This window comes from Pinus tabuliformis, chromosome 4_2 (genome assembly GCF_031772625.1).
Source record: "Pinus tabuliformis cultivar Carrire ecotype Pingquan chromosome 4_2, CPIR1, whole genome shotgun sequence".
NCBI classification, from domain to species: domain Eukaryota; kingdom Viridiplantae; phylum Streptophyta; class Pinopsida; order Pinales; family Pinaceae; genus Pinus; species Pinus tabuliformis.
In genome coordinates this window covers 14,967,942-14,990,637 of record NC_142304.1, presented here as the reverse complement: position 1 = coordinate 14,990,637, position 22,696 = coordinate 14,967,942, and the positions used below count along the sequence as shown (strand labels likewise).

Sequence of the window (22,696 nt, the reverse complement as noted above, 5' to 3'; positions counted from 1 at the left end):
GGGAGAGAGGGAGAGAGGGAGAGAGACAACACAAGTTTTTGTAATGACCAAGTGCCACAATTCACCAGAGTGTGATGTTGTCTAATGGCCAAGGGCTATGTTTGATGGATGAAAATCATTGTGCACCTTCAAAATGTGTATGTTTGCATATGCAAAGAATAAAGTTTGATGTTGATAGTGGATTGTGGTTTTTGTGTCTCAAGAGAGATTCCCACTATAATTTCTTGTGTTCATTAATGCTATGTTGTTTGGTGACTGTAGTCATTGTGTTATGTGTTTTAGCCTTATCTTATGAAATTAAGAAGACACATGCTATGTTTTATTATTAATTTGCAATGCTTTCATGGGATTGGACATACTTCCATATTTTATAGTTGTGCGGCTTGAGATCAAGTAATTCAAGTTTACATTAAAAATCTAATAGTACTACAACGAGGTGGTGATCCTAAAACTTTCTAATCTAATCCATATGCCTTTGTGTTCAAAATAATCTTTAACACTAATTCTTCCATGTTGTTTGTACATGGATAATAAGTAGAGCAATGATGACATGTGATAACAAATTATGTCATAATAATTATGGCATATGACCATGTTGACAGATGAAAGCTAATATTATTACTAACAAATGCCATGTGGCCCATCTAAACACCAAGATGAGATTTTATATACAAAAATAGAGTAATTATTTAGGCATCATTTTTAGGTCTAGCAATAGCTATAAGTCATTTAGTGAAGGTGTCATAATGCCTATGATAAACTGCTTTTGACCCATCATAACAATGAAGGATCTTAAGTAGTTAATTACCTTTATTTAAAAAAAGCTAACAAAAGACTTAAATGAAAAAGTGAAATATCATGTTGATGTGTTTCACCCGTGCATTGAGCCTTACTTTGACTTCTCAATCCATACATTTGCCATGTAATAATGTCATTTACAAAAAGAAATTCATAATTTTGTGCTTCTTCAAATACAATTAAGTATATTAGCTTCAACCAAACAAATAAAATATAAGTTTTTTTCCTTCTTTTATATTAAGAGAATTAGTAGATTTGTTGCCTTTCACTGAAAAGACCGGAGTTGTGATGAAGGAGCTCCTCTATACTTTTAATCCTAATACAACCACCCACAAACATGCCTAGTAGATTAACAAAGTTTCAACTAGAGCCCTCAATATTAATCAATAAACACTTTAGGATGAGAGATATCCACCATTCAACCTAACCCAATCAACTTAAAAAAAATAATAACCCTGTTAAAAAGAAGAAAGAAAGATGGATGGAGAGCCATGGTTAACATTTTAGGAATCAACAAAAACAAGTTTTTAAGAGTTCTCCCAAGAAGTAAAACCAAGGACGGGTTAATTTTTATCTAAATCAAAAACTAACATTTTGCGTCCTTGCATTTGTATATCAGTTCAGAAACTTTGATAGAATATCACGACATCAGAAGATGCTCAGTTATCCTGGCTAGAGTTAACAGGTTTAAAAACTCAACGGACTGGACAAACTATGAGCATGAGAGACCGTATCCAATACTGTAACAGGTAAGGATAATTTGGCAATCTCTTTTCTATGGTTTTAAACATTCGGTTCCAATTCCATGACATAATGCTGTTAACTTTTGGGAATCGTTGTAATCACATGGGTACTGCATTCAGCGCAACAACTAACATATACACATCGGAGCTCAAGGGCTCTCAAAACGAGCCTCATACCCTTTATGTCAGCAAGATACAGTCTGAGACATTACATAAGCCTGCAGACTTGAATTCTTATGCATATTTTTTATTAGGTTTTGTTAAATTGAAGACATTGGAAGAAGCCAAACCCCTCCATAGCTATATCACTAAAACTGGGATTGACCCTCATATCTCCTTCTGGAACACATTGTTAAATGTATATGCCAAAAACAGAGAACTGATGGATGCACGCGAAGTGTTTGACAGAATGCCTGAGCGAAACTCGGTCTCCTGGAATGCCATGATTGCGGGTTATGTTCAACATGGTCACTACGAAAACGCCTTGAGACTTTTACCCCAAATGCAAGGGGCAGGAGTGAAGCCCAATGAGTTTACTTTCGCGAGTGTTCTTCGAGCTTGTGCTACCCTTTCGGCTTTGGAAGAGGGAAAACAAGTGCATGCTATTATTAAAAAAATTGGATTGGAGTCGGATGCATTTGGTGGGAGTGCTCTTGTGGACATGTATGCCAAATGCCGGCAGCAAGAGGATGCACATAAGTTGTTTGACAGGCTGCCTGAACGGAGTGTTGTCTCATGGAATGCACTGATTGCTGGATATGCCCAGAGTGGGCATGGTGAGGAAGCTTTGAAACTTTTTTGCACTATGCAGCAGGTAGGGGAGAAACCAACCCAATTCACCTTTTCGAGCGTTCTGATGGCATGTGCTATAATAGCAACTTTGGAAGAGGGCAAGCAGGTCCATACAGCGGTCATAAAAACTGGAGTTCAAGCAAATGTGTTTGTGGGGAGCGCTCTTATTGACATGTATGTGAAATGCTCAAACGTTGAGGATGCACGTGCTGTGTTCGACGGAATGCCTGATCGGAACGTAGTCTCATGGACGACAATGATTGCCGGATATGCTCAACACCAGTGCATTGAGGAGGTTCTGCAACTTCTTAAACAAATGCTATTGGTATGCACAAGCATCAACCAGTTCACACTTAATACTGTCCTCGGCGCATTTGCCAGGCCAGAAGATCTGGAGCAAGGCAATCCGGTCCATGCACTTGTAATCAAAACTGGATTTGAGTCTTATGCTTGTGTAGGGGTTGCCCTTGTCACAATGTATGCTAAATGTGGCAGCATCGACAGTTTCAGGAAAGTGTACGAAAAAATGCCAGAGCAGAATGTTGTCTCATGGAATGCAATGATTTCAGGATACGCCCAGCATGGGTATAGTGAGGAAGCCCTGCAACATTTTGCTCAAATGCATCGTGCACTCATGATGCCAGATCTTTTCACCTGTGCTAGTATTCTCAGGGCATGTGCCACACTAGCCATTTTAGAACAGGGCAAGCAGGTCCATGCTCATATCATCAAAACAGGAAATGATTTGGATGTCTCTGTACAGAATGCGCTCGTTACGATGTATGCTAAATCTGGTAGCATAGAGGATGCAAGAGAAGCGTTTGCCAAAATGCCTGAACGCAATATCATCTCATGGAATGCAATAATTTCAGGATGTGCCCAGCATGGAAATGGCAAGGAGGCAATTCAACTCTTTGAGAAAATGAAAGCAACAGGCATGCAGCCAGATCACATCACATTTGTTGGTGTTCTCTCTGCATGTAGCCATGTAGGCCTTTTGGAAGAAGGAAGTAAGTACTTTGATTCGATCAGTAGAGATTACGGCATCATGCCAAGAATGGAGCACTATTCCTGTGTAGTTGACCTTCTTAGCCGTGCTGGGCATCTTGATCAGGCAGAAGCCTTCATTCATACAATGCCCGTAAAACCCAGTGGTTTGGTGTGGAGGACATTGCTCAGTGCCTGCAGAGTCCATGACAATATGGAAATAGGAAGACGTGCGGCAGAATGCCTTCTTGAGTTGGAACCACTGGATGCTACAAGTTATGTGTTGTTGTCAAGTATTTTCGCTGCAGGTGGGAGATGGAATGATGCAGCAAAGATGAGAAAAATAATGAATGAGAGAGGAGTGAAAAAGGAACCAGGATGCAGTTGGATTGAGGTAAACAAGAGGGTGCATGCATTTATCACTGAAGACAGATCACAAGAACTGGCAGATGATACCTATGCAAATCTGCAGAAGGTGTCCATCATGATCGAGAATGCAGGACATCTACCTGGCACAAGATTCATGCTGTATGATATAGAGCAGGAGCAGAAGGAACACAATCACTTCCAGCAGAGCTTGGCTATTGATATTTAGGAAAATCTGCAGTCTATTTCCTTGCTGCGTTGGATGTGTAGCACCAGTAAATGTTGGAGATTATATGTTGGTTTAGTTAAATATATTCATGGAAAGTGGTGGATGGGGATGACACAGCAATGATGTGAAATTTGGTGAATGAAAGTGAAGGAAAACAACTTGGAGTCAGAGGTGCATGGCAGGGTACAAGCCAGATCATGTGAACTAATGGAGGATATCTATGCAAAGTCGCAGATGTTATCAGGGCAGATAGAGGTAGCATCATAAGTACCTAGCATGAGACTTCTTTTGCTGATAAAAAGCAGAAGCGAAAGGAAGCCCTCTCTCTTTCATCACAGTGAAAAGTTTGCTATTGGTACTGCACTTACGCACACTACCATGGGGTTCCTCTTTGAATTTTTATGTGCAGACTGCTACACTGCTATCAATTCCATCTACAAGATTTCCAAGGATAATTCATTGTGAGGTGATTCCAGTAACTTCCACCATTTCAACTAAAGGTTATGCTCTTGGGAGGATTCCTTGTGATGCTAAGACAACCTTTCTATTTATGTTAAAGGGACCAGCATGGCATTTTGTGTATTGGCAGGGTTCTGGCATTCCTATCACAAAAGGAGCATATCATATTTAACTGGAAAATCAACAACAGCCTTGGCATTTTTTTTAGTTATATCTGTTGTTGTACAGTGCCAAAAAAATTCTTGGTTGGCATTTAAAAGCTTGGACAGGTGGAACCAGATCCAGAAAGGCAAGTCAATCCTAAAATCTGCTTTGCAACATGGATGGAAACATGAAACTTGGGCAGACACCTATAGGAAGTGTCAAAAAACAAGGAAACATTGAGAACTTCAGTGAAACCCCTGGAAACTTAAGTCAATACCTGGGAAACCTCCATAATTTTTAGCACAAAGTGCATGGAAAGCCTTGCAAACCCCTGAGAACTTCCATGAAACACGGTTGGGAAACCATGGAAATAGCCAGAAACTCCAGGAGGCATGCTATAAAAGTGTCTGGAGTTTCCAGTCCCCATGCAGATATACCTAGGGAAGTTTCCTCTTTTTCCCAGGATCAGAAAGCAATCCGGGGACTAGAGGTGACTGGAAATTGTTTCTGGTTTGTATAGCAGAAATTTTTAACACGACCTGACCACAGTTAATCATTTTATTGATAGTAGGAGATGCGCATTAATTTCTTGCAAGGAGGTAGCTAACTCATTAACTGTATCGATGGTGAAAGGAGGTTAGAACTCAGATGAGTTAAAATATCATTGCTTCTCTCGAAAACTCAAGGTAGATCTCCTACACATAATGCAGGATATTCTGACCTGTTAGAGTATTATATACTTGAGAAACATCATCAAGCATGCAGATTGCTTTCAATGGTGTGACTGGAATCGAGAAACTTGTTTGACATGTACATTCATTGATTATAGAATTGAACAGCATTCTTTATGGTCAAGTGATTTTGATGGAATTCATGCTTTGTCACCTCTAATGCTTTCCTTTTTATATCTATGATGGTGTCTAAGTAGATTAGTTTTGCTGGACCAGAGTACTTGCATTTGTTTCATAGATATTCCAGGATCGATTTTGAGATGGACATATTGATAGGAAAGTGGATCTGTTTAGAAGTCTATAAAATGACAATGAGAATGAAATGAGAACCCAGGGAAAATGTGTCAGTATCCTATCCTGATTTTGGCAAAAAATGATATCGACCTTAACCAATAGCGTAAGCTCTTAGATATTTTGTGTCAACATAATGATGGTAATATCTAGATAATTGTGTGCTATTCTCACATGATGAAAATGATTGATTTTCAATATATGCTATGATAACTGCTTTATAGACCCTTTGGAGAGGCTGTTTCCTGTACAGTTCAGTCATTTATTTGAACACGAGTAGCATTGAGGCTTGATGTACTCACAAGAATTTCTTTATTGTTTCCTTAAAGCATCTAATTGCTGCAGTAATATGGTTAGGGATTATAAATGTGTAACATACATGTAACACCCCTGTACGCATTAACTGATCAATGATTGAAAAAAATCTAAAAAATGTCATGATTGTTTTTCTGTTACAGTCTTTCATTTTTACATAATTGATATTCAGTTCATTATCCCTGTGTCATTTGGCTAGTGATGAGATTGTGAATACATGAGGCTGTTCTCACTAACAATCATCTTGTTCTCTAAGAAGCTTTTTTGAAGGAGAGGAAAATTCTAGAGTCAGAGGGCAAAAGTGTTGAAATGTGGCAACAAGAATATTCCAATTTTAATTTGTCTTTGAATTAAAATTCGACTTTAGTCTCACCAGTTGTTTGGAAATAATTAATTAATTCATTATGGATTAATTAGTTGGAGAAATTCAAGTTAGAAGTCTTTCTGAAGTCATGCAATAGTTATCCCTTAAATTAAGGAGATTATCCCTTAATTAAGGAGATAAGATTGAGTTATATTTGAGTTGTAATTAGTTGACTCAGTTTACTGAGTTAAGTCCAGTTAAATTAGTTCCAAACTGTTTGAGGAACTAATTGTGAGTTATCAATCAGTTGATGCATGCATGCACTCAACCAGTATACTCCAGATAACTGAAGATTCCCTCATAAAAAACTCATGCATGTCTATTCTGGGAAAGACCCAATTGAGTTAAATGTCAAGGACAATGTATTATCAGTTGCATGTGTTTTCCTATAAAGGAAACTCATGCATGCAGAAGGATTAATGCACAAGAGGATTGCGCAGTTCTGACAGGGTGTGAAATCAGTGTGAGAGATAGTGTTCCACTTGGTTGAGAGTCTTCCACTTGGTAACAAGAGGATCACCCAGGAGAAACTACGCAAGAAAATAGGAGCTTGGAACACAGGGGAGAAGGCTTGTGAGAAGCTTTGATTGCCTATGAGCATTCAGGAGGATTGTATTGAGAGCTAGCTAGCTGTGAGAGTTAAGGCTTTGTATAATCTCTATGTATTTCCACCTTGTATGATACTATAGATAGTGGGGTTTTTAGCTGAGGCTTTCCCCTGAGTATTTTATGTGTTTCATGTGCATTGATTCTTCTTCTGGTTATATGTGTTCAGCTCGAATCTTGCTCAATCTTTAAGCTTCCGCAAATTGATAGTAGAAGTACATTATAGTATTTTGCTTTGGTATATTGCATTATCGAGTTAATCTACGGTCAGATTTTCTACAGAGGTCTCAGAGCGAGATTGGTAGAGAATTTGCAGAATTTCTACAAAAAGTAATCTGTTCATATTGGGAAACAAATATGTAATGTTCATATAACAGTTTGCTAAGTCTACATCAGACTTTTTTCCAAGCAACCCGAAAGATTATGGACAAGTAATCTCTTGAGTTAACTTAAAAGCTAAACCCAATATGTACATGTTGCAAATGCAGAAGAACATCCAAAGTTGGCTCTTAAATTCCCAACAAGAATTCTAGTATGGGAACAAAACATCAAGAATGTCCATAGGCATCCTTGGATAATGACACAAGAACAAATTGACTTATTAAATCCAGCTATGTGAGGTCCAACTTGTTGAAATTGTAATTAGTGTTGGTGTTTATAATATAATATTATCATTGATGTATTTGTTATTTATTATATTCATTTTATATAGTAAAACATGTTTTTCATGCTTAGAGTTAAAAGAGTAAAAAATAATTTATTTTGAGTCAAAAGAACATTTATTTGAGTCATGTCCCATCTGGACATTTGAAAGAAAAAGGAGTCATTTTTTTTTGTCATAAGCCCACAAGATCTTCAAGTTGGCCCTCCTTGGACAAGTCGGCCTAGTGACACCTATTTGACCTTCCTGGTAGCTATATTTAAGAGGCAAGTTCGACTTCTTGGATTCATTCATTTGATCATCACAAATCTATCTATTTCTGCACCTAGACAAGAAGAAGGCTGGAGTCAAAGTAGAGAGAAAAATAGAAGGTTTTCTACCCTAATTCAGCTCACACATGAGAAATTTTTGACGCATCTTTTGAGATATTGCAGGGCCGAAATTTGGCCTCTACTGCAAGGCTGAAATTCTGTGTTTGACCAGATTTGAAAGGGTTTGACTAGCGTTGACTTTGACTTGTTGGAGGAGACTTGGAGGAGGGTTTGACTTGGAATTTCTGTGGTTGACTTGGTCTTGGTCTTGGGACTTGGGTATCTCATTTTGATTTGATTCTATAAGAGAAAAATTGTTGGGTTTGCCCCCTTGTGGGGTTTTGCCTTGGCTTGGAGCTTAATTTTTGGTGTCTCTTTTCTCTTTCTGGTCTTTATGTTTTGAACATTTGTATAATTGCTTGATGAAGAGAACATGACAAGTAATAAGAAGGCAACTAACATTCACAAGTAATTATCAAGAAGATAAATCAAGCCTAATGTACACTACACTTGGTTTCTTAACATGACTACAAGGTTAAATACGTAGTAAAATAGAGGTCCCAATTGTGTTTTTAATTCTCTCTTTTAAGTAACGCTGGTGGTGAGACTTTGGGCTCAAACTTAACTTCAGATTTATTAGGTGACCATGTTCTTTCCATGGTTTGGTAGGTCGGGAATAATGACATTATTTCCTATTATCCCATTCTAATACTTCAAGTTCACCGCAACGATTTGTTTAAACCCTAATTAATGTGAACAAATCTTTGTGAGATACAGATAGGACATTGGGTAATGAAAATGTGTGTAGGTTTTTTGAAGTTGTCATTATCAAATGGTTTGGAATTCTTATTGAGGAAGAATTTGCCACACAATCTCTATGCATGATTTATTAGACATTGTGTATTGGGGTAGTCTAAATATGTGTGAGAGGTTTGAAGTTGTTAATATCTAATGGATTGAAAATTTTCTTGAGCTAGAAACCACCACACCACTTTAGCCGTCTATAAGTCTTGTGTGAGGAAGGAATAATTCTTCAAGCTTGTATACACCGTATATGCCATAGACTTTCTATTGTTGGAAAGGATGCTTGAGGTGCAATAGGACTTGTAGTGCATGATGGTGAGCCCTAAATGGACCTGATGACCAGTGAGGGGAGGTTTGTGAATAAAGGGTATTAAATGATGATTGGTGGGCATATTGCAATTATTTGGTCACATTTATTGCCCCTGTTGTAGAGGTTATTTGTTTTGTTCCAAGTAACCAAGCACCCCACCCTCCAGCCCATAAGCTAGGGTAAGATATTCTTTAGGCCTCAAGGACATTTAGCAACAAGGTTCAAAGCAATTACAACAATATATACTCAAATTTAAGCTCAACATGTCACTTAAAAGAATTGAACTTGGGTGGGGAGGATAACAATCATTCCTCCAACAACTTAAGATAAACCCAATTGATATAGAGGTTATTTGTTACACAAACTTTGTTATGAAACTAGCTCACAAAAAGATAGAAAAGAAAGATCAACACCTTAGAAATCAACCTCTTCGAGGGGGTAAACTCCTTTACATGACAAAAATGAATAATTCTTGGATAATACAAATGCCAAGGCCTCCTTTCTATATATAGGAGTCTAAGGGGTCATAATATAATCAGAGCTGACATAACAATAATAATGTAAGGGCACAACAATAACAATAGTGGGCTTCTATGGAGACAATAATAACAATATGGAGATTACATGAGCAGAACAATATAATAAGGGGGTTGCACTAATAACAATAAGGAGTTACACTAGTTGTATAGGGACCTAACATGCCTTTCTCCTTCAAAAAGTATTGTCCTCAACGCTTGAGTAGTTCTGGATGCTTCTGTATAAAATTCTCATCCTCCCATGTGGAATCTTCAACGGGTAAGTTCTTCCACTTGATGAGATATTTGGAAATTGATCGATTTCGTAGCTATCAGGTTCTTGTTTCCATGACTGCTTCATGTTCCAATATGATTTTTCTTTCCTCGTCAGGTTCCGGCAATATTGTTTAAACTGGGAGCTTGTCACCTATAACCTTCTTTAAGCATGAAATTTGGAAAACTGAGGGCGCTCGGGAAGATGTAGGAAGCTCCAATTTGTATGCCATAGTACCAATCTTTTGCAGCACCTTGTAAGGACCATAGTACTTTGGTGATAACTTATTATCCTTCTTAGCTTGCTTGAGGGACATTTGTTTGTATGGTTGTATTCATAAAAAGACCCAATCACCTACATCAAAACTTCTTTCACTGCGATGTTGATCTGCATGTTGTTTTATTTGATTCTACACCAAAGTGGGGTTATCCTTTAAAAGTTGGAGAAATTGTTGTTGATGCTCGATGTGATCTTTCACTGCTTGAACCTTTTTTTTCTTGATATGTCCTTCTATCTTGAGAGTTTGAGGAGTGGTAATTCCTGCCAATGCATTACAAGATATGGTTGGATTCATTTCTTCATGCTTGATGTGATATTTCACTTCTTGAACCTTTTTCTTCTTGATATGTCCTTCTATCTTGAGAGTTTGAGGAGTGGTAATTCTTGCCAATCCTTTACAAGATATGATCAGATTCATTTCTTCTTTCTCTGGGGTTGGTTCCTGGTGTATATCCTCTTCTTTTGATGTTTCTTGATGATTTTCTTCCTTCTCTTCACAATCTGTTGGGTAGTAGAGGGCCCACGTAACAGTTTTGGGGCTCAAAGCCCACAAGTTTGGGTAAAAGTATGTTAAAAACTCCATGAGGTGTGCGGAGCGCAAATTGTAATGATCCAAGTCAAAGGGTTGTCCGGTCGAAAATAATGTAAGAAAATAGAAAGTGAGTCAGCCTGCCCATGGTCCGCGGACCATGGAAATGTATAAATAGAGCAAGGCTCTATGGTTAGAAGTCAGTTTTTTTGGTGTTTTGATCTTGAATGTTATGGGTTTATGAAGGCAATATTCTCTCTACGTTTGTAAGTCCGAGTCAAGGGTGTTGGTAGGTTGATAGAGGCTCTGCAGCTATGTGCGTAGAGGCCTGATAGAGTCTGCAGCTATATGCGCGGACCCCTGCAGTTGAGTGCACAGGGCAGATCTGGTTGTATTGACAGAAGATAAATAAAGATAAGAAGTCCTGTAACATTGCGTGCCTTATTGCGAATCTATCTGTTGCTATGTTCTAAATTTATGCACTATCTTTTTTAGTTATGATTACGCGCACTGGGTTTTATTGTTAAATGTTTGCTTAAAGACTGTAAGAAGAAGATCAGATCTGTAATAAATTCATTACTAAGAAAGCGCATTTGTGCGGATCTATGCGGAAGATCGACAATAGTACAGAGTGGCACGAGGCCGCAGAACGGTTTGCGACCCCTCCAAACCACATCAAGACATCCCAAGGGTGTGGAAACCTGGTTCCAGCACCCTCCCCTACTACCTCGGGTGAGACTTCAATCTGCGCTCCGCGGACTGTTGCCGAAAGGGCCATAGTGCAGGATTTGTTTGGCTAACAACTCTTCCGAACCTGGGTCAGGCCCCAACAAGCCAACAAATGGTTCCGTTGCTTCGACCAGGATCTGCCTAAGGGATGTCTGATGTCGGCACACTGGAACCCTACGAAAAAAGAACTTGAAGATTGGTTGGATCAGAAGCTTCACGAGTTTGTGGTGCAAGAAAATAGAAATCCACGAATATCTGAGGAGAGGTGGCTGGATCGCTACATTTACACAGAAATCCACAAGATTTTCTTTGCGTCCTTTTCGACAGAGCTGTATGAGTGGATCGCAAGGCTAGCTGATAGTCAGGGAAGGTGCAGGCTGGATCAGCCAATCATGTGGACTCCAGAGTTGGTGCACAGGCTAGAAGCATCTGAAGATAAAATTGCACGGGTAGTAGATCACTGGTTGGATCGAATAATAGGAGGGTTTATCACCGAGTTCACGATAGACACAACTGTGAGTTACAGCGAAGCAGAAAGGCGCTTTCTCCAAGGACTGCGGGGTAAGTACATCAAATCGTTGAATACTTGGATTAAAATGCTGTTATGTGAGAAACGGGTTATGCGCATCCATTGATGTTTGGGGTAACACATAGCGAAAGAGGCTATCGAGGGACCGAAGGATTAGAAAACAGTCCTCTGATTTCTATTTTGCGAGAAAGTGAAGAGGAGCTCGCAAGGTTCTCTCCGAGAAGCGTAGTTCAATTGATAAAGCAACGCATTCCACTAGTACCACCGCCATCCACGCCATCCCCCACTTCACCTACATCGAACCCATCTTCGCCTACCCCACCTCTGCCACCACCGAGGGTTGGAATGGCGAGTGCGATCAAGTTGCCAGTATTTAGAGGCGTAGCAAAAGAGGAACCAGATCAGTTTTGGTTTGTGGTAAAGGTTGTATGGGAAGCCCAAGGTGTAAAGGGACCTGGACGAGGGCGTGGACAATTAATTTGCTACAATTGTGGAGGACCTGGGCACTACGCGCGTGATTGCACGAACCCGACCAGGACATGTTGCCCGTACTGTTACCAATTTGACCATGAAGCAGTAGATTGCCCCACACTAATTGCACAGATGTGTGAAAAAGGGGTGCTTCAGACTACTCCCACTTAGAACGTCCAAATGATGAAGGCTGAACCGCGTGAAGAGGACCCTAACATGAACATGGTGCTCAGAAGTGGTGCCACTACAGGAGAAGATAAGGGGAAGCAACCCAAGGAGGATACATGGGTTCACAAGGCCCCTACAAAGCAACCTAAGTTTGATTTGGAATGCATGAAGGAAACATTTATGGAGGCTAAGAAGAGCTTTGTGGAGGCTTCTACTTCAGGTAGCAAGGATCAAGCTGAGCCGGAAATGGATCCTTCTATGTTAACTACCTTTTTAGAGACATGCATGAAGCTACTATGGGACAATAAAGCAGTTAAGGGGTTGCAAGAGTTGATAACTAGGTGCGCAGGGTCGGGTGAACTGCGCATGGTCCGGAAACTAGGCAAGCATGCTTTGCGCACCAGGTGGGAAATGTGGTTGACTACCCAAATTGGTGACTATGAGATGGATCAAGTCATTCTGGATTTGGGGTCAGATGCGAATGTGCTACCTAAACAGACTTGGGAGCGTATGGGCAGGCCCGTGCTACAATGGTCTCCTATTCAATTACGAATGGCAAACCAACAGAAGATCTTGCCTATGGGGAGACTACAAGGAGTCACAGTAGACATTGAAGGTGCGAGCACACAAACAGATTTTGAAGTAATAGAAATTGTGGATGACAGTAACCCGTATCCTGCATTGTTAGGGATAGACTGGGCCACGAATATGAATGGAGTCATCAACCTAAAGTGACGAAAAATGATATTCGAGAAAAAGTCTCTCTGCGTCGTGGTTCCATTGGACCCAACCGAAGGGGTGCGCTATACTGAACTTGTGCGTGATGAGGATAGTGACGATGAATTAGATTGTATTTACCAGATCACAGCGCAAGATCAGGATCGGGTGAATCTGACAGCGGATGGGAGAATATCATGGGAACGAGACAGTTCCTGCACGTTGGACTTAGATGAAGAGATTGAGCGATGGCAGAACTGATTACATGAGGTAACAACACTAAATTGTAATATGATGGTTAGATCACTACGCCATGTAATGATAGAAGCAAGGGAGCTACCAACAGATGGGGGTGCAATGAAAGCGGAGGAACTGGTTGACCGTTGCGAAATGGCAAGCTTGGAACAGAAGCAACATGGTGTGCAAATGGGGGCGCTGGGTGCCACAACTGCACAAGGGTGGAATACACGCCAAAATATTAGGAGAAAGTGGCACGAATGTAGAAGGTCGGCACGTGTACGGGTTGGAGGACAAAGCAGGGTGAGCGTCCATCGGCGGCGTAGGGTGCAGATGTATGTGGTGCAAATGCCTAACCGACTAAGAATAAAAAATCCGAATTCACCACAGCGATGCATTCCGCTAGCTGTTCGCGACAAAGCCAGCAGGAAAACAAGGGGGAGAATAAACAACGTCCGCCTGATAAGATGACCCACTAGGAATTTGCGGATACCAAGGGTACGATGGGCCTATGAGACCATCCGCAGAAGGAGGGGGGCGAAGGTGATTTTATCAATGGTAAGACAAGAGGGAATCAAGAATGAGCAGGGTAGCAACAAGCTTCGCGAAATCGATGAAGAATGGGTGCGGCTGAGAAGGAAAAGCATGAGGTTGGAGGAAGGAATCAACAAAATGAAAACTGGCGTCGCACAGGCGGGCCGCGCAAATCTACAAATAAGGAAACTAGGCCTGGCCACATCTACCACAGTACTAGAACACGCCGCGATCCTGCTAGCATGGCTGCGACCGCACCAACAGAGGAGTGTAGCATATACAACAGTGAACAAGGGGATAACGGATACAAAGGCACTCAAAAGGTGCCCGCAACTCGGGCTCGCGGGGAAGCGGAAATCTCGCACCTGGGGTGCGACCACCTGACTAGCTATGGAAAGCACAGTCTCAGCACCCCAAGTAGTTGAAAGAAGGTGAGGGACTATAAAGAAGTCTGTGGGAGGCTTACACGAAAAGAAGGGTTTGTGCAGGGCCAGTTGGTTAGCAAGATCGCGACCGCGCCGACGGGGCTACGCTGCCGCGTGGGAAGGTTGGGAGGTGACTGTTAATGTCACTATTCACGACAAGAAGTTCGGATTACGACAGAGAGGAGCAGGCGGTGGGCCATTAAGGTAGGAGTTTCGAGATAGATACGAAAAGATCTGCTGCCAAGAAGACATTAATGAGTTGAAAGTGGAGGGAAGGATTACATTCAAACTCATGCAGTCCTACAAAAACCCTTGGCCAACACTGGGATATTTGAGATTTGAGCCGGTACAGAATAGTAACCACCCAGCTATCAGGCCTCCGATGAGTACCATGGCTAGAACACGAGCAAGGTTCGCGGAAGAGTTGCATCTGACCCAGGAGGACCTGGAAGAAGCAGCTGCTACCCCCGAGGTTCCAAAGTCCCCTCGCACACTGCGACCTTGAAAAGACAAGCAGACTATGGGGCCAGTCTGGGTATCACCGAGATTTAGTAAATTGTCAGTGGTAGAAAAGGGCAAAGCAATCACCACTGAAATCGACGAGGATGAGGAAGATTTGCAGGACCTGATCGCTCAGATTGAAGCACAGGATGAGGAAGCAGAGGATGCTGTCCAAATACCGTCGCTACCACCATATATCTCTCCATGGCATGGGACAGCCAAGATACCGAAGGACCTAGACGCCGCAAAGAGTATGCTCCAGACCCCGCTTCTCCTGGATGAGATAAGGTTTGATGGTCTGCCGCTGGGCCGAATACCAAGTATCAAGTTCGAAGATTGGGATCTTGCAGATAGCGAGAAGTTCCCTCAGTTGGCCGAAGATAAATTACTACAGCGGAAGTGGCTAAGGGGTGTGGAAAAGGCGGGATTACTCAATTTGAGGTGGATACCCCACTATCACCGTGCGGCCATCACCATTTTTGTTATCTGACAGTTACTATGTCTGGTACATGATGGGTATCTCTGGTTGGAGGAACCAATTCCCATCACGGCCGATTTAGTACACCGACTTACCCATCTACCTACTAAAGGGAATGACCCCGCAGACATAGCCAGCACTAGTAGCGATGTGGGTCTCGCCGAAGCAATGAAGGCTAAATATAAGCTGGAAAAGTGGAAGCGTGGGTATTCCATAGCGAGCATCAAAAACCAAGGGGTGCAAGTCGCCACCCAGCTACTGGCTAGTAAACTCATGAGGAAATGCCACATAGATGAGGTGCTAGCCCCTGTCATTACGCTTGCAGAGCAGTGTGCAAAAGGGGTTCAGTTCAACTGGGCACAGTTTCTATGCGACGAATTTTTGACCAATTGTAAGGAAGCACAGGAGAAAGGTAAGACTTTCCATTATGCATGGTTGCTACTATCAATCCTTCTGGTTGTAAGAGAACTACTGCAGGGTAGCCAGTTTCGCAGCATCGAGAAGAACCTACCTAAAACAGTACGATATAACTCGCTCTGGGCTACAAAGGATGCCATGAGGGTTCGTGACATCAAGTTATTTTTGATATTCATGGAGGCGAGTATCTGGACATGGATCGTTTGAAGATCGCGGTTGTCCCCAATAGTGTACAACAATTTGCAAATCATGGCCGATTTCAAAGCAAACATGCATAACCTATATATCAGGGCGCAGAAGGATTCAAAACAAACATGGGTAAAGCTTCCGTTCAACACAACAAACGATGCAATTTACGAGGTACTGGCAGCATGGCCTCTGGAGTGGCACGCCCCGAACGTGGCCGTATTAGAAAGGATAGCAACACAACAGTGAAAGAAGGAAATCCAGCTATGACTCACTAAACTGGTGGAAAGGACATGTCTAGGACAAAACGCAGCTTCATAGCAGGAGGTGACCAAGGAAGTAATAGCCGAGGAGATCATGGAAGATCAAGAAATTTCATCAGAACAGGACATGCAAAAGGAAACAAAGACACGGGAACACACGGACTTTCCAACAAAATCGACCCAAGGCAAGAGGCCGCGCATCAAGGAATCGCCACATACACGCAAAAAGTCAAAGACAACAAAGACTTTGGAGAAAGAGTTTCTTGACAGTAGCAAACCGGTGCACAATGTCACTCTAGGTGTGTTGGAGGAGTTGATGACAGAGCAGACAACTGTGTTGGGGGAGCTTAGAGCGCAGCTGCAGGCATTACAGGTGCGACCCCTGGGAGGGATGATACCAAACCTAGCAGATGACATAGCCGCAGCCGAGCAGATGGTGCGCACCCACACAATGAACACTTTAGTGTTTCCAGCAGGTGTTGTCTTAGCAGAAGTCGAAGGTGACATGAGAAGTTGGGGGTTGAATTTGGCTGCCCTTCCTAGAGAAACCCTATACCAACTGCAGGATGGGGTAACCGCTGAGCTTCGTGCCAGGGAAGGCCGCGCCCTCCAAATCTTAATGGAGCACAAGGAAAATCTGGAGCAAGTCAGTCTACAGCACGATGACTTGGTCGCACACAACTAGGAAGTGGAACAGGCTGTGGCAGAGGCCTGCAGCAAGGTACCAGAGTTGGTTGTCCCAATAGAACTTCCTATAGCTGACAAGATTCATCACATGGCCACAGGATTCCGTATGGCCCAAGAGGAGGCCGTAAAAGCCCAGTGGGAATTAAATTTACAAATTGCGGAGCTAAGACTGAAGGCATAACCACCCACACCCCCGGAAGTTCGAGAGCAGTGCCGCGGGGAAATTCAAGCAGGACTGGAAGTGATAAAGCGTGCTGTCCAAGATTTCTTGGAATTGTTGGATCAGTCCCTCCTGACGCTCACATCCCTCCAAGAAGACCCAACGCTACAACAGGTAGAGGCAGAAGCGCAGGAGTTACAGCAGGCTTATGACAAAGTCTGGGGAACTGCGAAAATGATCGCCATCACGCAACAATTGGCCAAAATGAGGGAGACCCAAGTTCTCTAGACACAAGTTGACACCGCTCGGCAGAAGGAAGCAGTGCTTAAAGAACGCATCCAACCATGGCTTGATGAGGCATTCACGTTCTCCACCAACATCGAACGAAAGTTAGCACACATGTAGGTAGTATATGAACCTGGACAAGCAACGGAAATTGATACTGATGCATCAGTGGCTCACGTAGAATGGGTACAGCAGATGGCAGAAAATTTTGTTGCGAATGTAAGCGAAGCATAGAAGTTGCTGAATGACCTCCACGCAAAGATTGCTGCACCAGTTGAGTGACTTAGGATGAGTCACGATGATTGTGTTGGGGGCCTGTTGGGTAGCGGAGGGCCCGCGTAATGGTTTTGGGGCTCAAAGCCCACAATTTTGGGTAAAAGTATGGTAAAAGCTCCACGAGGTGCACGGAGCGCGAATTGTAATGAGTCAAGTCAAAGGGTTGTCCACCCGAAAATAATGTAAGAAAATAGAAAGTGAGTCAGCCTGCCCATGGTCTGCGGGCCATGGAAATGTATAAATAGAGCAAGGCTCTATGGTTAGAAGTCAGTTTTTTTGGTGTGTTGATCTTGAATGTTATGGGTTTATGAAGGCAATATTCTCTCTGTGTCTGTAAGTCCGAGTCAATGGTGTTGGTAGGTTGATAGAGGCTCTGCAGCTATGTGCGTAGAGGCCTGGTAGAGTCTGTAGCTGTGTGCGCGGACCCCTGCAGCTGAGTGCGTAGGGCGGATCTGGTTGTATTGACAGAAGATAAATAAAGATAAGAAGTTCTGAAACATTGTGTGCCTTATTGCGAATCTATATGTTGCTATGTTTTGAATTTATGCATTGTCTTTTTTAATTATGATTACAAGCATTGGGTTTTACTGTTAAAAGTTTTCTTAAAGACTGTAAGAAGAAGATCAGATCTGTGATAAACTCATTACTAAGAAAGCGCATTTGTGCAGATCTACGCGGGAGATCGAAAATAGTATAGAGTGGTGCAAGGCCGTAGAATGATTTGCGACCCCTCCAGACCACATCAAGACATCCCAAGGGTGCGGAAACCTGGTTCCAACACCCTCCCCTACTACCTCGGGTGAGACTTCAGTCTGCACTCTGCAAACTGTTGCCGAAAGGGCCGGTAGTGCGCGATTTGTTTGGCTAACAACTCATCCAAACCTGGTTCAGGCCCTAACAAGGCAACACAATCTATGTAAAATAATTTCTTCTCAACACGCTTATGACCTTTAGTGTATTTTCTATAAAAAATGTAACAAATCCCTTTTTCTCTTTTTTTCTTACAATTGTTGTGGCGTAAACCTTGTAGGTTGTGGAAGGCTAGGAGCAAAAACACTTCCATATTTATTGTTTTGAGTGGTAGAATTCATTGTTTCCATAATTTTGCTTTCAATTTTACTTTCCAACCTGAATGCCTTCTCCAATAAATCGGGTTCCCAAAGACGAACCTCACGTTGAATGTTATCCTTTAAAGTCCCTATGAAGACATCAATCCTTTGCTTCTCTGGAATATCATTTACCCTTGTATTCAATTTTTGGAAGTCCTCAATGTGCTCTACCATTGAACACTTTTGTTTGAGATTTATCAATTGACTAAAGAAGGTGTTGCTCTTTGTATCCTCATAATGTGCTATCATGTCCTCCCTGAAAATTGACCATGTGACAAGTGGTTTACAGGAACAAAGCCCTTTATACCATAAAAATTGATTCGGTTCTAAATATAAAGATGCAATACTTACCTTTTGTAACAATTGCACCTCATATAGATCAAAATATTGCTCCATTTGTAGTATCCAATTTACTGGATCCTTGCCATCAAACTACCTCATATCGATTTTTCTTGATTTTAGGAGCTCTATCTTGAAACGATTGTAACTCTGTAATTTAAGATCTTTAAGTTTTGAAATTTCAGTCTGTGATAGCCCTCTGAGTCCTCTTTCTAACCTCGCAAGTCTCATCGCAATTGGATTCCTGAAGAAAGAGTTATTCTCAATCTCCCGCAATGACCTAATTATAGACTAGTTTAGTAGAGTGAACTTGTACAACATTCCACACGTCACTGTTTTGACCTTAGGTTCTGATCCGTCTTCTTTCTACCACGTTTTGTGAAATTTGAATCAGATGCTCAGAGGGAGAGTTATGACGATTTTCCCCAGGTCACCTGTTTGGGATGTAATTCGGTGGCCTGCAGAAACCCTAAATGTCTTGGACCGTATCTTCGAAAATATAGCGAAAAAAATCTGAAATTCGGGGCTGCGCTTCACCAAGATTTCGGCTCAAATGGGTTTTAATTCTAGAATCTAAAACTTCGTAGAAAACAAATTATAGCAAAATTCCACAATGACCTGTTTGAGATGGAATTCTGGAGCTTGCAAAAACCATAACTTCCTCAGATCATATCTCCGAAAATATAGCGAGACAAGATCTGAAATTTCGACCCAAGGTTCAGCGAGGTTTCATTGCAAATGGGTTTTTTTTAGCTTTTGAAATGTCGCAGAAAAAATGTTATAGCGAAAATGCCACGATGACCTGTTTGGAGCAGCGAAACCCTAGAATCCAAAGCTCTGATACCAAATGTTATGAAACCAAGTCACAAAAAGATAGAAAAGAAAGATCAACACCTTAGAAATCAGCGTCTTCGAAGGGGCAACCTCCCTTACATTACACAAATAAATAATTCTTGGATGATACAAATGACAAGACCTCCTTTCTATATATAGGAGTCTAAGGGGTCATAATATAATCAGAGCCAACATAACAATAATAATGTAAGGGCACAAAAATAACAATAGTGGGCTTCTATGGGGCACAATAATAACAATATGGGGACTACATGGGCACAATGATATAATAAGGGGGTTGCACTAATAACAATAAGGGGTTACACTAATAACAATAAGGGGTTACACTAGTAGTATAGGGACCTAACAAACTTAGATTCTTCTAGCCTTGGACAAATATATAAGACCTTTGACAACACATTAGGCCAAGTTAGATTTTCTAACCATAAGTGGATCCCCTATTTAGAGTTTTACACAGAGCATATTTGACCCATTAGATATAGGTGAAATGGTATATGAATAGTGTACTTCACATTGTGAGATACACTCTTACTTAGATGGTATATGGAGAGGCTTGAGTAAGTCCCACTTATTGATGATATGGACATGGAAGTAAGGTTCAAGCAAGCTATTATTAAGTAATTTACAATTGAAGAGGATACAACATGAAGGGAACACTTTCTTTCATTCACAGGCTCAATTGCCTCTTCGACATAATAGAAACAAGGGAGGATCAACTTGCCATACCCTAAGGAAACTTGATTGGATGCTAGAAGATGAATGTAGATGGTAGTTTAGAGCTTCAACACCTTTCTATTCAATTATTTCTCATATTGTGAGCTCCACTATGATTGATAAGAATCAATCCACATGCAACTTCATCCACTATATTAAGAGGAATTAACTTTCCTCTTGAAATGCAAGAAGATAGTTTGGGTTCATAGTGCCGTGAATTTTTATTATTGGTCCACACTAAAATATTTGAGGGGATTGAATCTTGATCTAAAGGAGGTTGCACAAGTTGATGAGGATAATACAATATTTTTCAAGGATTGGTGTGGGTGCCATTAAGCATCTTTAATGAGACAAAGAAAAACTGATAATGATGATGTTGCACCTAATGATGCAAATAATTGTTCGACACTTGGAAGCAAAAGATTGAGCTCCTTGACATTGCTTAATCCTTCCTTTAAAAAACATATTATATATTTGATATGATATATGATCATTAGTTATGGCCCTGGCACATGTTACATGTATGACCTAGTAGATGGCACCTTCATTGAGTCTCATGGGTCCATAGGGGCTAGTTGATCCATATGAGTCAATGCAACCTTCCATTAAGGTCATTTTAGGTAGTTGACCATGCTATTAGATACCTTAATATTATTTTGTTATGTATGGGTGTGTTAATCATTATATTTAGCGTAAATACTTGTCTCTTATAAATAAGAAATATTTAGTTCATTGTATGCCATCAATTCATCATCATAAATCGATATACCCCCTTTCACTTTGTGGTTTTTGAGGGCTAAGATGTGGAATACCTATTTTTAGTAATAATGTGCCACTGTTCACATTCCTAGCTCAAGGAGTGTGTGACCCATCACTTTAGAAGTGACACATCCCATTATATTATGCATTTTCTTCATTACACATAATTTTTTATGATATTTCTTGCAATAGTGACACTATATTTAAATATTTCAAGATATGTTAGTGATCTTGGGTCTTACATTGTAATTTCAAATTATGTACCATTTTGGATGATTTGGGGCATAACAAGTGGTATTAGAGCAAGCGATTCTCCATTTGGCATTTACAAGACTACCCTAAATTTTGCTAGGGACCTCCAAATTGAGTGTCACTTGAAGTTTTGGAAAAGAGACATGTGAGTATCTTTGGTAAAATTTTCTAGAGTCGGAATAAAAGAGGTACATGTTGCACAATTCAAGGTTCAAGTCTAACCTTAGAGAGTTGTGAAAATTGGTAAGTAGTAGCAATTTGTCAATATTTTTTTGATTATAAACTCTAAATCAAGCTTTTTTTTTTTTTTTTTTTTTTTTTTCTGAGAAGGTCATACTTGCCAATGTCTTTGGTCAAAATTTGAATAAGTTTGATATGAAATTTTAGGAGATATGCTTTCTGTAAGGTAGGGTTTCTATTGTGTTGAAATCTTGTTCAAGTAATAGGGTACAATAAATTTAGTATATTTGAATATTTTGAGCTCCAACTTCAATGTGCCTTAATTCCTTTAAAGATAGACACATGAGGTTGTTATAGGGTCAAATTTAAATTTATTTGATATGAAATTCAGGGATATGCAACTAGGGCAAGTCAAGTGTCTTAACAGAGGCTACAAACAATAGAGTTTGGAAAATTGGGCATAACTTCAACTTGGCAGATCCAAATAAGGGGAAATTGGTTAGACTTAGGGAAGGGAAAGTCATGTTGTAATAAGTTAAAATTTTAGTGAAGTTGGTGTTAGAAAATCAGAAAGGCAGAAATATTTTCTTATTCTTGATAATTACTTGTGATCTTCTTGATTTGTTATTACGATTCTTTATATCTTATTTCTTTTAGTTCATCAAGCAATTACCAAAGCAATAGAACATAAAACAATGGACACCAGATGTAGGCACTTTGCCAGGGAAAAACCCCCCTCAAGGGGAAAACTCAGTCAAGAAAATTCTTCCTTTCAATAGTATTCTTTGAGACTCTTCACCCTAGACAAATACCAGACATTCCCTCCACACCAAGTCAACCTCCTAGATTTTCGTTCTTCTTTCTAGCAACTTCAACTAGGCAAAAACTTCCGACATCAGTGAAACTTGGAAGACTTC

The 22,696-nt window shown here is 40.8% G+C and overlaps 1 pseudogene; it reads left to right on the top strand.

Moving 5' to 3' along the window:
* The first annotated feature begins 1,332 nt into the window (after positions 1-1,332).
* LOC149168140 (pentatricopeptide repeat-containing protein At2g27610 pseudogene) lies at positions 1,333-4,642 on the top strand (annotated as a pseudogene).
* Positions 4,643-22,696: the final 18,054 nt, after the last annotated feature.